The sequence below is a fragment of the Haematobia irritans genome, chromosome 1, assembly GCF_050003625.1.
Source record: "Haematobia irritans isolate KBUSLIRL chromosome 1, ASM5000362v1, whole genome shotgun sequence".
Lineage (NCBI taxonomy): Eukaryota > Metazoa > Arthropoda > Insecta > Diptera > Muscidae > Haematobia > Haematobia irritans.
The window spans coordinates 58,695,204-58,710,937 of NC_134397.1; the positions used below are offsets into that span (position 1 = coordinate 58,695,204).

The window sequence follows — 15,734 nt, forward strand, 5'->3', positions numbered from 1 at the left end:
GGGTCTTAGAGCAATATTTCGATGTGTTACAAACGGAATGACAAAGTTAATAGACCCCTCATCCTATGGTGGAGGGTATAATAAAACAAAACAATAGTATAAACAAGTGGCGCCCAACATTTTTGCAAACCTTATGTTTGCAAAGACGAATGTATTAAGAATGTATTAAGAAATGACGAAAAATAATAAATCTTGAGTAATTAAAAATAGAATATGACTTTTGACCATAATTACTAAAATAATGGCGCCCAACGTGCGGTCGTTAGTGAATTCAAATTCCCTTTTAATAAAAAATCAATTGATCTATGAAATTTGTTAGTTAATGAAAACCAAACAAGTGGTTTAAACACTCGTTTTAATTATATAGTAAAAAATATAAACCAATTATAAAAAAAAAACAATAGTGTAAACAAGTGGCGCCCAATATTTTTGCCAGCGTTAATAAAATTATACTTATGGCATTACATTCATGTTTTAGTTTTCCGCGAACAAGATCTCTATATTACCTTTCATCTATTACGATAGTACATCAATGAAATGTTATACTTTCTTTGTCGTTAAATCATTAGAAATTCTATTCGACAAATTGTCAGGTCAATCTGTTTTGTATTCTATAAACCAATCAATTTAATATTCAATGTTCAATCGAATTTGATTTAATAGAATGCATAGCAAATGACATTGGAATGTATTGGCAAATGCTTCAGGGAAAGCATTTACATTGTTACAATAGAACAATAATACACTAGATAGTTGAATAAAGGTCACTAGAGAAATGTTTCCCATATATAAAGAGGAGTCGTGAATATTGGAAAAATAATTGGAGAATTTTTTTAATAACAGTTCTATTGAAATATTAAATTGCTGTTGCACACATAGCAATGGTTAAAATTTTATTAAATCTGTAATATCAACGCTATATTTGGCGGCTTACTAGTTTCAAAAATCAATTATTGTTTTAGTTCACGTCTCGTTCCAATTAGGTCCTGCCATCTTCAAATAATAAGAATATGTAACGAAAATAATTTAAACGCTGCACACATAAAAATGTTTTACATATTATTAAAGCCTCGTTGTCAGAACTCTATCTGCCATTTAAATATAACAAACATCAATTTTTTAAACGGCTCAGGAATTATTTTAAATAGATATATTTTGTTAGATTAGTGAAACATTTGAACATTTTCATAGATATTTTAAAAATGATGCACACACTATGTATAATTTCAAATTATATTAAAGTTTAGATATCAGTGAAGTATTTGCTTTTTATTGGTTTTAAAAATCAATTTTTGTATTGCTGAAGAAATAGCTAAAAATAGACTGATTCTAACAGTTCTAATGAAATAAATTGCTGTTGTTTCCAAACCAAACTTACCATAATTGGTTTCCGGTTTAAGGGAAATTAAAGCCATTCAAACGAATGGTATTGAAGAAGGAATTCGTATCTGAAATTTAAGAAAAAAATGTATTAAAATATTAAATAATTGATAATAAAAAAATAAATTCGAATTGACTGATAGTTTTCTGCTAATATATAATTTTAATTTTGAAGTTAATAACAAAACTCTAATTATTTTATTATTATATGACAATAAAAGATTTCTTTGAAAAAAATATTTTTTTCTATATTAACCACTAAACATTGATCCCAAAACTTAAAATCATATTTTTCTATTTGGTACACAGAAAACATTTTTTTCTGATTTATATTTGGATTCAAAATCAAGTAAAATGTTTTTAGACAAAGTTTAATTTACCAATGAATAATATGTATATACACACAAAAATTTTTTTTCTGATTCAATCACGAAATTAATTGATCCAATTAATGTTTTAATTGAAATGTCTTCAATCACAGAAATGATAGTATCAATTAAAAAATTAATTGATACTATAAATTTTTGTGATTGATTTTGGTATCAATTAAAAAATTTGTTGAATCAATTAAATATGTAATTGAATATTTTTTAAAACTCAATTAAAATTTTAATTGGAAAAATTTTCGTAAATTTAAATTAAATGTTTACATGGAAATATTATTTAATTGATTACGGTTTAAAATTTAATGATTTGTATACCCTCCACCATATGATGGGGGTATATTAACTTTGTCATTCCGTTTGTAACACAACGAAATATTGCTCTAAGACCCCATAAAGTATATATATTCTGGGTCGTGGTAAAATTCTGAGTCGATCTGAGAATGTCCGTCCGTCCGTCCGTCTGTTGAAATCACGCTAACTTCCGAACGAAACAAGCTATCGAATTGAAACTTGGCACAAGTAGTTGTTATTGATGTAGGTCGGATGGTATTGCAAATGGGCCATATCGGTCCTCTTTTACGTATAGCCCCCATATAAACGGACCCCCAAATTTGGCTTGTGATTGCCCTAAGAGAAGCAAATTTCATCCGATCCGGTTGAAATTTGGTGTTAGTATATGGTCTCTAACAACCATGCAAAAATTGGTCCATATCGGTCCACTTTTACGTATAGCCCCCATATAAACGGACCCCCAAATTTGGCTTGCGATTGCTCTAAGAGAAGCAAATTTCATCCGATCCGGCATAAATTTGGTACATGGTGTTAGTATATGGTCTCTAACAACCATGCAAAAATTGGTCCATATCGGTCTATAGTTATATATAGCCGATCCCCAATCACACAAAAATTGGTCCATATCGGTTCATAATCATGCTTGCCACTCGAGCAAAAATAATCTAGCAAAATTTTTCGAAATTTTATTCCTATAGAAAATTTTGTCAAATTTTATTTCTATAGAAAATTTTGGCAAAATTTTATTTCTGTAGAAAATGCTGTCAAAATTTTAATTCTATAGAGAATGCTGTCAACATTTTAAATCTTTTGAAAATTTAGTAAAAATTTTATTTCTATAGAAAATTTTGTCAAAATGTTATTTCTATAGAAAATTTTGTTAAAATCGTATTTCTATAGAAAATTTTGTCAAAATTTTATTTCTATAGAAAATTTTGTCAAACTTAATTATATAAGATACCTTGCCATCGGCAAAAGTTACCGCAACCTAAGTAATTCGATTGTGGATGACAGTCTTCAGTAGAAGTTTCTACGCAATCCATGGTGGAGGGTACATAAGCTTCGGCCTGGCCGAACTTACGGCCGTATATACTTGTTTTTTTTTTTTTTTTGTTTTTTTTTTTTTTAATTTTTAATGAAAAATTTAATTCAAACAGACAATTTGTTAATCAAACTGAAAATCAATTAAGAACGTAATTGAAAACAGTTACATTTTTAAAAATTAATTAAAAAAATAAAATTAAAAAATTAATTGAATCTTACAATCAATTAAATTTTAATTGTAACTGAATAAGATGAATTTTGGTCTTCCAAACGGCTCCGCAAGCCAAATCTGGGGATCGTTTTATATGGCTATATGGGGATTATCTCTAATTATATATAAAGGGTGATTTGTTAAGAGCTTGATAACTTTAAAAAAAAAAAAAAACGCATAAAATTTGCAAAATCTCATCTGTTCTTTATTTGAAACGTTAGATTGGTCCATGACATTTACTTTTTGAAGATAATTTCATTTAAATGTTGACCGCGGCTGCGTCTTAGGTGGTCCATTCGGAAAGTCCAATTTTGGGCAACTTTTTCGAGCATTTCGGCCGGAATAGCCCGAATTTCTTCGGAAATGTTGTCTTCCAAAGCTGGAATAGTTGCTGGCTTATTTCTGTAGACTTTAGACTTGACGTAGCCCCACAAAAAATAGTCTAAAGGCGTCAAATCGCATGATCTTGGTGGCCAACTTACCGGTCCATTTCTTGAGATGAATTGTTCTCCGAAGTTTTCCCTCAAAATGGCCATAGAATCGCGAGCTGTGTGGCATGTAGCGCCATCTTGTTGAAACCACATGTCAACCAAGTTCAGTTCTTCCATTTTTGGCAACAAAAAGTTTGTTAGCATCGAACGATAGCGATCGCCATTCACCGTAACGTTGCGTCCAACAGCATCTTTGAAAAAATACGGTCCAATGATTCCACCAGCGTACAAACCACACCAAACAGTGCATTTTTCGGGATGCATGGGCAGTTCTTGAACGGCTTCTGGTTGCTCTTCACTCCAAATGCGGCAATTTTGCTTATTTACGTAGCCATTCAACCAGAAATGAGCCTCATCGCTGAACAAAATTTGTCGATAAAAAAGCGGATTTTCTGCCACTGATTTTGGTAATAAAATTCAATGATTTGCAAGCGTTGCTCGTTAGTAAGTCTATTCATGATGAAATGTCAAAGCATATTGATCATCTTTCTCTTTGACACCATGTCTGAAATCCCACGTGATCTGTCAAATACTAATGCATGAAAATCCTAACCTCAAAAGAATCACCCTTTATATAATTAGAGATCGATGTGGACCAATTTTTGCATGGTTATTAGAGACCATATACTTACACCATGTACCAAATATCAGCCGGATCGGATGAAATTCTCTTCTCTTAGAGGCTCCGCAAGCCAAATCTGGGGATCGGTTTATATGAGGGCTATATATAATTATGCACCGATGTGGACCAATTTTTGCATGATTGTTAGAGACCATATACTGGTGTACGTATTTTTGCATGGTTATTAGAGACCATATACTAACATAATGTACCAAATTTCAGCCTGATCGGATGACATTTGCTTCTCTTAGAGGCTCCGCAAGCCAAGGGGGATCGGTTTATATGGGTGCTATATACAAGTATGGACCAATGTGGACCAATTTTTGCATGGTTCTTAGAGATCATATACCGACACCATGTACCAAATTTCAGCAGGATCGGATGAAATTTGCTGCTCTTAGAGGTCCGTTTATATGGGGGCTATACGTAAAAGTGGACCGATATGGCCCATTTGCAATATCATCCGACTTACATCAATAACAACTACTTGTGCCAAGTTGTAAGTCGATAGCTTGTTTCGTTCGGAAGTTAGCGTGCTTTCAACAGACGAACGGACGGACATGCTTTGATCTATTCAGAATTTCACCACGACCCAGCATATATATACTTTAAAGGGTGATACGGTCAAAATTTGGTCAAGGGAAAACGCGTGTAAATCGGTGAAATAGTTTATTTAAAAAATCAAATTAAATTTCTTTTTTAAGTTCAATTAGTATAAAATTCAGGAAAAATATTCAGTTAGGCTTTCGCTTTTCCAAATCCGAATTGCCGGGCCTCACGCTTGACACCTGCCATCAGATTTTGTACAGCCACCTTGTCCACCTTCTTCGCCGCAGAAAGCCAGTTTGCCTTGAACTGCTGCACGTCCTTAGCAGTTTTTTTGGTCTTTTTTAGGTTCCAGGGCGGAGCTCTGGCATGTTGGGAGGGTTCTTGTCCTTGGGAACCACCTGCACATTGTTGGCGACGTACCACTCCATGGCCTTTTTACCGTAATGGCAAGATGCCAAATCCGGCCAAAACAGTACGGAACAACCGTGTTTCTTCAGGAAAGGCAGCAGACGTTTATTCAAACACTCTTTCACGTAAATTTCTTGGTTGACAGTCCCGGAAGCTATGAAAATGCTACTTTTCAAGCCACAGGTACAGATGGCTTGCCAAACCAGATATTTCTTTGCGAACTTTGACAGTTTTATGTTCTTCAAAATATCTGCTACTTTTCCCCTTCCTTTTGCCGTATAAAACTCCTGTCCCGGAAGCTGCTTGTAGTCGGCTTTAACGTAGGTTTCGTCGTCCATTACCACGCAGTCAAACTTCGTCAGTATCGTCGTGTACAGCCTCCGGGATCGCGCTTTGGCCGTCGTATTTTGTTTATCATCGCGATTTGGAGTCACTACCTTCTGGTAAGTCGATAGTCCGGCTCGTTTTTTGGCTCGATGCACGGTTGTAGACGATACACCCAGCTTATTTGCGGCATCTCGGAGAGAGAGGTTAGGGTTTCGCTTGAAACTACCGGCAACTCTCTTTGTCGTCTCAGAGGCTTCCGGTTTTAGATTTCCCCCCGATCCAGACTTCCTGGCTGTCGACAAACGTTCCCCAAACACTTTAATTACATTGTAACGGTTTATTTGGCAACTTTTAGCGATTTTGCCAGCTTTGCGTGCGAGTAGCTCGGATTTTCGCGATGCGCGAACAAAATTTTGATACGCTGCTCTTCTTGCTTGGACGGCATTTTGACAACTGAAGAGTGAATTCCAAAATCAAAATAGGAGCAACATTCTACACATACACACCTTCAAAATGAGGGGTGTTCAGGTTTTTTAAATGCAAAATTGAAAGAAATACGTCAAGTTTATATTGACCAAATTTTGACCGTATCACCCTTTATGGGGTCTTAGAGCAATAGTTCGATGTGTTACAAACGGAATGAAATATAATAAAACAAAAATCTTAGGCGCCAGATCGTTCTCAATTTAACCACGCAAGGCAAAACTCTGGCCTCTTGGGACTATTAAGTGCATATATAATTAATCTTTAATTGAATCAATTAAAAAATTAATAGAAAATTTCAAACCAAATCAATTCAATTTTTAATCAACTATTTTATTTGATTGATACTATCATTTTCGTGATTGAAGAAGACATTTCAATTGAAAACTTAATTGGATCAATTCGCTTCGCCCGATTAAACAGAGGACTAAAAGTAATTCACCCACAAATCAAGTCATTGATATCCGAGAGACAATTCTCTATATTGCGTTTTCGTCTATGGAACTCTTTATCATCACTATTACAAACTATAGGCAATGCTAATTTGTTCAAAAAAGAAATATTTAAAACATTAACTTAAAGAAAATAAAATATTGTTTTTAATTACAAATTTTTGATTTTACATAAATTTCACGTTTTATATTTTATTTATTATATTATGTCAATAAGTTCTAAATATAATTTATACATTTTTATTTTTTGTTACATATAACATTTGGAATATGATAAGCTGGTACTTTCAATTATAAGATTTAAGATCTTGTTGTACTCGCTTTACAAAATCAATAAATAAGTAAAATAAACAAAAAATTACAATTAATTAAATGAATAATTTTTCTAGCAGAAATTACTCAGAAATTGTAAACGGGTAAAACCTCACACCAAGACCTCTAACTTTCCCATTTATATTCCTTTTGTCTCCAGATTCCTTCCATATGAATCCGGGTTGCTCTATTTTTACAAAATTTTCCCCTATTTATTACAAATTCTTCCGTTGACATTTAGAAAATGCAAGATGGTTGAGAAAATCTATTTTGAGATAAAAATGGCGCCCAACGTGAAAAGTGGCTCCCTACGGGGACAGTGGCGCCCCACGTAGAGAGTTCACAATAATGAAGCTTTTAAGTGGTATAATATAAAGACAAAAGGACACTTAACACTTCTTAACATCGTTTTCTAAATTGTAAGTTAGTCCACACGTGGTATATATTAGACAAAAAAAAATTATGTCTACAAATAATTACGACTTTCCCATTTATATTCCTTTTATCTCCAGATTCCTTCCATATAAATCCGGGTTGCTCTATTTTTACAAAATTTTCTCTTATTTATTACAAATTCTTCCGTTTACATTTAGAAAATGCAAGATGGTTGAGAAAATCTATATTGAGATAAAAATGGCGCCCAACGTGAAATGTGGCTCCCTACGTGAAAAGTGGCTCCCAACGGAGAGAGTTCACAATAATGATGCTTTTAAATGGGATAACATAAAAGCAAAAAGACACGTTACTTGCACAAAAAACTACAAGTGGATGTTAGATGACAGGGAGTAATACGAGGGCGATAACTTTCTCATTTTTTTCGTTTTATCTTCAAATGCTTGACATAGAAATCTTACTTGCTCTATTTTTACAAGATTTTCCCTTATTTATTACAAATTCTTTCGTTGACATTTAGCTTGTGTTGCATTACAAATGATCAAATTTTACATCCGCATTAGGTTACATCTAAAAGAAACGCTTGAAAAACTTTGGCTAGACTCTATAAATCATGTGAGCAACCAGATGATATCTGTCTGTGACATCTTAACAAAGCGAGGGAGAATAGTGGCATTGTTTCATTTGTAAAATATTCACAAATATGGAATAAATTTGCTAAGAATTTTTTGTAGTTAATAATATTAACTATTCATATACTTCACCTCTCCCCCCACTATGACTAAACAAAAATGCTAAGTGGAGAAATACAGAAAACCACTGGAATTCCAAGCAATTGCATTTTTTGCCATCTTTTAAAAATGGCCTTAAAGTGAAACTTGTTGGTAACGTTTTGAGCAACTCGAAATGACTATTTGAACAAACCAAAAAAATATTGCGAAAAATTAATAACACTCAACAAGTCTATAAAAAAATGCCGACGAATGTTTAGACTGATCTATGGCGACAATATTTATACTCTCTACCTGCAAGCAAACTTAAAAAAAATTATGTTTGTATCTATGATCTATGATTTTTTTTCGCGCATATTTATGTTTTAGATACCACCGATATGAGGATTGGAGAAGTCATCGAAATCGTCAGTTTTTTTTGCTAGCTTTTGTAGCATTGTAGTACCATTACCTTGTGCTTATGGAATCCATCCAAGTCTATGTGAATATAAATCTATGTATGTGCTCCAAGAAGGTGTGCCAAGAATTATAAATTTTTCTTCAAACCAAATATGAATACGAAATAAACTTGGAATATAAAAGATGACAAAACCAAGCAAAATTATAGAAAATTTCATAAAGTAAATAAAGTTGGCACATTTGTCAATTGCAAATAAGAAACCATAATCACGCTGCTACTACCATTTGCTTGGGTATGTCATTAAACTCTTTTTAAGGTAGAAAATATATTAGCATTAGATTTCTTTGAATATTAACAACAACAAAAATGCAGGAATTTCGAAAAAATAATGGGATAAAAACGAAAGTTTCTTGAGAAGATCTACTCTGGGATAAAAGTGGCGCCCAACATGGAGAGTTCATAAGAATAAGGCATTTATTATCATTTAGTGGTCTGAGAAATATTTTAATTTAGTATATAAAATATTATAAAATTATAACAAAAATAATAAATTGAAAAATAACTTTAATTTGGATTTTTCAACTTCCCTACGTAAATTTAATAACAAATCATATTTTATTTATTTTCTTAATTTATTTTTAAAATTGCCAGTCTTAAATAAATAAATAAAAGTAATGGACCAAGATTTTTTTTCAAACTAGGTTAGGTTAGGTTAGGTGGCAGCCCGATGTATCAGGCTCACTTAGACTATTGAGTCCATTGTGATACTTCTCTCTTGTCACTGAGTGCTGCTCGATTCCATGTTAAGTTCAATGACAAGGGACCTCCTTTTTATAGCCGAGTCCGAAAGGCGTTCCACATTCCAGTGAAACCACTTAGAGCAGTTTTGAGTCCCTCAGAAATGTCATCGGCATTACTGAGGTGGGATAATCCACCGCTGAAAAACTTTTTGGTGTACGGTCGTAGCAGGAATCGAACCCACGACCTTGTGTATGCAAGGCGGGCATGCTAACCATTGCACCACGGTGGCTCCCTATTTTTTCAAACTAAACATGAATACAAAATAAACATGGAATATAAAAATAATAAAAAGGATAAACTATAGAAAATTTCTTAAAGTAAATAAAGTTGACACATTTGCCAATTGCAAATAAAAAACCATAATAATGCAGCTACGTGCTCTGCTTGAGTATGCCATTAAACTTTTTTAAGGTAGAAAAGGTATTAGCATCAGGTTTCTTTTTATATTAAAAAAAAATCTGGAATTTCGAAAAAAATAATAAGATAACAAGTATATATGGCCGTAAGTTCGGCCAGGCCGAATCTTTTGTACCCTCCACTATGGATTGCGCAGAAACTTCTACGAAAGACTGTCATGCACAATCGAATTACTTGGGTTGTGGTATCTTAAATTGTTTTCTAAATTGTGAGTTAGTCCATACGTGGTATATATTAGACAAAAAAGGTATGTGTAGGTAAGTCTACAAATAATTACGAATCGATATGGACTTTTGCACGGTACGTAGGGAGCCAGAATTGAAATATGGGGATCGCTTATATAGGGGCTATATACAATTATGAACTTGATATAGACCAATTTTTGTGTGATTGGGGATCGATTTATCTCAGGGCTATATATAACTATAGACCGATATGGACCTAATTAGGCATGGCTGTTAACGACCATATACTAAAACAATGCACCAAATTTCAACTGACTCGGATGAAATTTGCTCCTCCAAGAGGCTCCAAAACCAAATCTCGGGATCGGTTTATATGGGGGCTACATATGGTTATGGACTGATATGGACCACTTTTGGCATGGTTGTTAAATATCATATACTACCACCACGTACCAAATTTCAACCAGATCGGATGAATTTTGCTTCTCCAAAAGGCACCGGAGGTCAAATATTGGGATCGGTTTATATGGGGGCTATATATAATTATGGACTGATATGAACCAATTCCTGCATGGTTATTGGATACCATATATTAACATCACGTATCAAATTTGAACCGAATCGGATGAATTTTGCTCTTCCAAGAGGCTCCGGAGGTCAAATCTGGGGATCGGTTTATATGGGGCCTATATATAATTATGGACCGATATCGATCAATTTTTGCATTGGCGTTTGAGGATATATATTAACATCACGTACCAAATTTCAACTGAATCAGATGAATTTGGTCTTCGAAGAGGTTCCGGAGGTCAAATCTGGTGGTCTGTTTATATGGGGGCTATATATAATTATGCACGATGTGGACCAATTTTTGCAGAGTTGTTAGAGACCATATACTAACACCATGTACCAAATTTCAGCCGGATCGGATGAAATTTGCTAAAAATGAAAGGTTGTTGAGAATATCTATTTTGGAATAAAAGTGGCGCCCAACGTGGAGACTTTATAAGAATGGACCAAATATAGACATATGCCGAACATCAAATTCTGGACCGAAACTACCTTTAGATTTTCAATTTCATGCAATTCTGATAAATATTTCGGTATCTAGATGCCCAAAAAGTCAAATCGAGAAATCGACTTATATGGGAGCTATGCCAAAATATGGAGCCGTACACATCATTTACGGATCACGGTTGCCACTCAAGCCAAAGGAAATCTACCAAAATTTGGAGAAAACTTTACCTAAAAAACTACCAAATATAAACACTTATTTTGCAAAATTTTATTTTTTTAGAATATTTTGCGAAAATTTTATTTCTATAGAAAATTTTGTGAAAATTTTATTTCTATAAAAACGTTGCCAGAATTTTATTTCCATAGAAAATTTTTTCAAATTTTATTTTTATAGACAATTTTGTCAAAATTTTATTTCTATAACAAATGTTGTCAAAATTTTATTTCTATAGAAATTTTTGTTAAAATTTTAATTCTATAGACAAAATTGTCAAAATTTTATTTCTATAGAAAATTTTGTTAAAATTTTATTTCTATAGAAATTTTTTCAACATTTTATTTCTATAGAAAATTTTGTCAAAATTTTATTTCTAAAGAAAACGTTGTCAAAATTTTATTTCTATTGAAAATTTTGTCAAAATTTGTTAAAGTTTTATTTTTATAGACAATTTTGTCAAAATTTTATTTCTATAAAAAATTTTGTCAAAATTTTATTTCTATAGAAATTTTTGTTAAAATTTTAATTCTACAGAAAATTTTGTCAAAATTTTATTTCTATAGAAAATTTTGTCAAAATTTTGTTTCTATAGACAATTAGGTCAAAATTTTATTTCTATAGACAATTTTGTGAAAATTTTATTTCTGTAGAAAATTTTGTCAAAATATTATTTCTATAAAAAATTTTGTAAAAATTTTGTTTCTATAGAAAATTTTGTCAACATTTTATTTCTATAAAAAATTTTGTCAAAATTTTATTTCTATAGAAAATTTTGTTAAAATTTTATTTCTATAGAAAATTTTTTCAACATTTTATTTCCATAGAAATTTTTGTCAAAATTTTATTTCTAAAGAAAACGTTGTCAAAATTTTATTTCTATAGAAAATTTTGTCAAAATTTTATTTCTTTAAAAAATTTTGTCAAAATTTTATTTCTATAGAAAATGTTGCTAAAGTTGTAATTCTATAGACAAAATTGTCAAAATTTTATTTCTATAGAAAATTTTGTCAAAATTTTAATTCTATAGAAAATTTTCCAAAATTTTATTTCTATAGAAATTTTGTCAAAATTTTATTTCTATAGAAATTTTGTCAAAATTTTATTTCTATAGACAATTTTGTCAAAAATTTTGTTTCTATAGACAATTTTATCAAAATTTTATTTCTATAGAAAATTTTGTCTAAATATTATTTCTATAGAAAATTTTGTCAACATTTTGTTTCTATAGAAAATTATTTCAAAATTTTATTTCTATAGACAATTTTGTGAAAATTTTATTTCTGTAGAAAATATTGTCAAAATATTATTTGTATAAAAAATTTTGTTTCTATAGTAAACTTTTTTAACATTTTATTTCTACATAAAATTTGGTCAAAATTTTATTTCTATAGAAAATTTTGTCCAAATTCTATTTCTGTAGAAATTTTTGTCAAAATTTTATTTCTATAGAATATTTTTTCAAAATGTTATTTTTATAGAAAATTTTGTCAAAAATTTATTTTTATAGAAAATTTTATCAAAATTTAATTTTTATAGAAGATTTTGTAAAAATTTTATTTTATAGAAAATTTTTTCAAAATTTTATTTCCATAGAAAATTTTTTCAAAATTTATTTCTACAGAAAATTTTGTAATAATTTTATTTCTATAAGCGATTTTGTCAAAACTTTATTTCTATAGAAAATTTTGTCAGAATTTTATTTTTACAGAAAATTTTGATCAAATGTTATAGCTATAGAAAATGTTTGGCAAAATTTTATTACTATAGAAAATTTTTGGCCAAATTTTATTTCTATAGAAAATGTTGTCATAATTTTATTTCTATAGAAAGTTTGACAAAATTTTAGTTTTGTAGAAAATTTGTGAAGAGGAATATTTAGCAAGATTAATCAAAACGTTAAGAAACCAAACAGATGGTACATTTGTTTACCATTTTTGGTAGAATTCTACCAACTGTAGCAACTTGATCCCATTAGTTTTATTTTAATTGAAATGCTTTCAATCACCCAGAAAAAAATGATTTTCAATTAGTTTTTTAATTGTTAATTGATAATATCATTTCTGTGATTGAAGACATTTCAATTTAAAAATTAATTGGATCAATTAATTCCGTGATTGAATCAGAAGAAAAATTATGTGCACGAAAATGATAGTAACAATCATAGTTTTAATTAGGCGTAAAAAATACTTTATAAAAAAATAAATTGATTTTATTAGCAAATTTTAATTAATTTTTTTAGTTGATTCGATTACAAATTTAATTGATGTTGATAACAAAACTAAATTAATTTTTTCCTTAAAAACGTAACTATTTCCAGTACTTTCTTAACTGACTTTGAGGTTTTAGTTTGATAAAAAAATTGATTGTTTGAAATTAATTTTTAATTACAAATTTAAAAATGTTCCATCGCTGTTTTTAACAGACTTAGTTTTTTAACTGACTTGATTAAACAGTATCAATTAATTTTTTAATTAAAAATTTAAGAATATTCAATCATTGACTTAATTAACTTAATATTTCTATCTCGATTAAAAAGTGAATTGTATCAATTAATTTAATAATTGAAAAAATGTTTAACTTCAATAAACTTTTTAGTTGGAAATATTTTGGTGATATTTTTGCTGTGTTGTTTCCAGAATTATATTATGAAAGTATAAGTATAAAAAGTGGTTAAGGTAGTTAAAAAAAAAAAAAAAAAAAAAAAAAAACTTTTTAGAGTTACCATAGTTCCTATAACCATCCAAAAATATATAGGACCTCTTGGCAACTCTACTACTACAGGTTATCATTAAAAATTTTACTTAACCTGTTCAATCGATTCGAAAAAAACCGTTTGTTTTTTTGCTTAATTTCCAAAATCAAAATAATTTATAAAGTGTCCAAAGCATTTTGACCTACTTAGCCTTAGCTTACATTTTATTACTCAACGCACTTGAATAAAACAAATAACCAAAAAAAAAAAAAAATAAATACCGAAACTTGGGCAAACATTGGGTACTTATTTGAAATTCAAAATAAAATAAAAAATCACAAATCTCTTGACTGGATATGTTTTTTGCCTTAAGGAAAACCAAAAACATGTTAAAAATTGCAAACCACTTCTTATGGCAAATTGATTTCAATATTAGCATGGGATTTTAGTTTAATGCTATTTTTTTGTTGGATTTTTGCCATTGCTTTTTTTATTTATTAAAATTTTTGCAGTTAATTTTTTTTGGAGGGGGTCTTGTGGTCAATTCAAGTGAATTTCATTTTAAGATGTGTGGACCAAAATAACTTACATGGCTCTTTGTCTTTTAGTGTCTTGACCAAATTTGAAGTTGAATTGTAGAACTTGTGAAATGCATGACCATTGACTTCTTAGGATAGTTGAGTTTTGAGGAAAGAGATATCAAAGGTTTTTGCTTAGATATAACCAGCCCCCCACAGGTATATCATGGGAAAGTAACTTTGAACTATGATTTCCTCTTAGGCTAAGCAGATAAAACTTAAGAAAAAAACCCGCTGCATTCCACATCTTGATGCGAAAAAAATAACCCCAGCATTTTATAACGGCTTAAAGAAGTTGGCTTTGCGGTATGGATATATGCTTGACTCCATACAGTTTTTTTTTTTGCATTAATTTGTTGGCAAATATGTTGCAATTTTTGCAAAATTTTTTAAGGTGTGTTTGTTGGGGTTTTTTTGTCTTCCAAACAAAAAAAAATTGTAAGCCGTTAGCCTTAAACGTTAATATAAAAAAGGCTTTTGTTGTCATTGTGGTATTATTTTTAAAAAAATATATATTATAAAAAAATAAAAAGGTAAATAAACTATAAATATGTGACATTGCTAATAATAATATGTGATTTGTGTTATTAATAATAATTATTTTTTTGAGTTGTTTATTTATTTTTTTTTTTTTTTTTTGATGTAAGAAATCACAATTGATATTTAATCAGCTCTGTGACGTCAATAGTCAAATAAAAAAAAAACTTTATATGCCGACATTGTAACGTGACTGTCTTAGGAGATCGTTGACATTTTTTTCTACTGTCATTTATGGCTATTGCATGTCGCCTATAGAAATGTTTAGCGGGGGTATTCGAGGTTAGACATTAATTTTTTCGCAATATTTGTAGGCCAATAATTTTTATGGTGTTTATTATGATTATTATTGTTGAGGTGAACATTAGGGGAGACATTATCTTACATTACGATTAAATAAAATAAATTAAAATAATAAAAACTAAATTAACTAATATGCACACCAAAAAATTTCACGAAAATTTTTCCAATTAAAATTTTAATCGAGTTTTAAAAAATATTCAATTAAAAATTTAATTGATTCAACAAATTTTTTAATTGAAACAAAAATCAATCACAAAATTAATAGTATCAATTAATTTTTTATTTGGATCAATTAATTTTTTAATTGATACTATCATTTCTGTGATTGAAGACATTTCAATTAAAAATTAATTGGATCAATTAATTTCGTGATTGAATCAGAATTTTTTTTTTGTGTGTGGAAGCCACTGTGGGCCACTGTAGCGTACATATCAGACTTTCACGTATTGAAAAAACAGTAAACCCTCAAGGAAGAACAATTTTGTTTAAATTTTACATAATTATTTT

At 30.1% G+C, this 15,734-nt stretch overlaps 1 protein-coding gene across 1 annotated transcript in view; it reads right to left on the reverse strand.

Moving 5' to 3' along the window:
- Positions 1-15,734, reverse strand: part of LOC142221015 (uncharacterized) — a 294,520-nt gene that overhangs the window by 94,581 nt on the left and 184,205 nt on the right. The window contains exon 5 of the mRNA XM_075290497.1: positions 1,379-1,448. The gene's annotated coding sequence lies outside the window, so the exon portion shown is untranslated. The remainder of the gene's footprint in view (positions 1-1,378; positions 1,449-15,734) is intronic.